The 2,287-nt window shown below is 41.9% G+C and overlaps 1 non-coding gene across 1 annotated transcript; it reads left to right on the forward strand.

Moving 5' to 3' along the window:
* The first annotated feature begins 1,838 nt into the window (after window positions 1-1,838).
* On the forward strand, window positions 1,839-1,945 carry LOC148577582 (small nucleolar RNA R71). The gene has a single exon (XR_015902961.1). It is a non-coding gene; the product is annotated as a small nucleolar RNA R71 (small nucleolar RNA).
* Window positions 1,946-2,287: the final 342 nt, after the last annotated feature.

Consider the following 2,287-nt stretch of genomic DNA (forward strand, 5'->3'; position numbering starts at 1 on the left):
CAAGGGAAGTAGATGAGAAGCAAGTAACAGAAACGGAAGTTTAATTAAGCAGTAAATAAACAGAGAGATCCAAGGATGAGATTGAAACAGAATTTCTTCAATTCTCTAGCCCAAGATCCAAGACAATTGTAATTGAAATTGAAAGCAATAAAACTAAGAGGAAGAGAAGTGAATTCTCCTTCCCCAAGACAAGAAATTAAAAATCACTCAATATCCAAAGCTCTCCGAAAACTATTATGAAAATTCCCAAAAGAAAGCTCCCCGAAGAACTTGAATTCTATCCTATTTATACACTTTCTTCCAATGATCTTCAAGCCTTGAGTTGGGCCTTTTCTCTTGGTGGAATTGGGTTGAAAGAGGCCTTGGTTGATTGCTCTTGAAGTTTGGAGAAGAACCAAAGTGAACCAATTGAACCGGGTTTGAGTTTTGCAAAAGTTAGACCAAAAGTTTGAGCAAAAGTTAGGGGTCTAACTTTTGCTCCAACTTTTCATATCAGCTAACACCACTTTGCTGATATGAACGTTGGTGCCAACGTTAGGGGTCTAACTTTGGCCCTAACATTGGCCTTGCCTTGTGTGCTAGTGGCGCCAACGTTAGCCACCAAGTTAGGGGGCTAACGTTGGCGCAAACTTTTGCTCCTCCTTGTGATTTTCATGTGCCAACGTTAGCCACCAAGTTAGGGGGCTAACGTTGGCGCAAACTTTTGGTGCCCAGGGAGGTTTTCTTCATGCCAACGTTAGCCTCAAAGTTAGGGGGCTAACGTTGGCGCAAACTTTTGGTGCCCAGGGGTGAATTTCATGTGCCAACGTTAGCCTCAAAGTTAGGGGGCTAACGTTGGCGCAAACTTTTGGTACCCAGGGAATGGTTTTCAAGTTCCAACGTTAGCCTCCAAGTTAGGGGGCTAACGTTGGGGCTAACTTTTCAACCAAAAGTTTGTGCAAAAGTTTGATGCTAACTTTAGGTCCAGCTTTTTGCTTCCTGGTTCAATTTCACTTATTCCATTGTCTTCTCTTCACTCCTAGCCATTCCTTCTTGCTTCAACCCTTCTCCAAGCTTTCTTCACCTATCATTAATCAACCAAACACATCAAAGCTATGCTCATAATCATGAGATATTCATTTTATCATAATATGCAACAATTATAGCATAAAACCTCATGAAATGGCATGAATTCATACATGGTTGATTCAATCAAGGGAAACATGAAAATCTACTCAATTGGCTTGCTTATGGTTCAAGAAAGTGCATAATTCTAATGAAAACAAAAGAAAAAGACTAGTTAAAATAGGCTAGGATGACTTGTCATCAATGACCTCTATGTGGAGTGTTGGTGAGTTGCATTGTTATTGGGGTTATGGCGTCTCTGATCTTGGCCTTAGTCTTGTTGATTTCCCCACCCAAATTTTGGGTGGTTCATCTAACCAGGATTATACGTTTTGGAGTATGGGTCATGATTCTGCCTAGGTGAATTCCCAATGTAGTTGGCTTGTTTCTCGTCACCCTCTGCTTCTTCATTCACTCCTTCTTGGGTTTCTGCTGAAGTGGTGATTGCTGCTACTTGATTTCTCTCCATCTTCTTGGTGAGGTCAGCTAATTGCTTGGCAATTATCTTGTTTTGAGCTAGCAGTGTATCCACATTGTTCAGCTCCATCACTCCTCTAGTGTTGCCTTTTTCAGAAGCATAGAAGTAGTCATTCTCTGCTACAGTCTCAATGACATCTATGGCTTCTTCAATGGTCTTCTTCTTATTCAGAGATCCCCCGGATGAGTGGTTTACTGCCTTCTTTGATTCATACGAAAGGCCTTCATAGAAAATGTGCAACTGCACCCATTCATTGAACATATCTGGCGGGCATCTTCTTGTCAAGTCTTTAAACCTCTCCCATGCTTCATATAGAGTCTCACCATCCTGCTGCCTGAATGTTTGTACCTCAGCTCTCAACCTGTTGATCCATTGAGGAGGATAGAATCTTGCCAAGAACTTGTTCACCACATCTTTCCAGGTTGCTAAACTCTCCTTTGGAAAGGATTCTAGCCATTTAGATGCTTTGTCCTTGAGCGAGAAGGGAAACAGAAGTAGTCTATAGGTATCAGGATGAACACCATTAGACTTCACAGTATCGCATATCCTCAGGAAGGTGGTTAGATGTTGATTGGGGTCTTCATGGACACTTCCTCCGAATGAACAATTGTTCTGAACAAGGGTGATGAGCTGTGGCTTTAGTTCAAAGTTGTTGGCATGTATGGTTGGCCTTTGGATGCTACTTCCACAGTTTCCTGGGTTTGG

This window comes from Arachis ipaensis, chromosome B1 (assembly GCF_059453495.1).
Source record: "Arachis ipaensis isolate K30076 ecotype BB chromosome B1, ASM5945349v1, whole genome shotgun sequence".
Taxonomy (NCBI): Eukaryota; Viridiplantae; Streptophyta; class Magnoliopsida; order Fabales; family Fabaceae; genus Arachis; species Arachis ipaensis.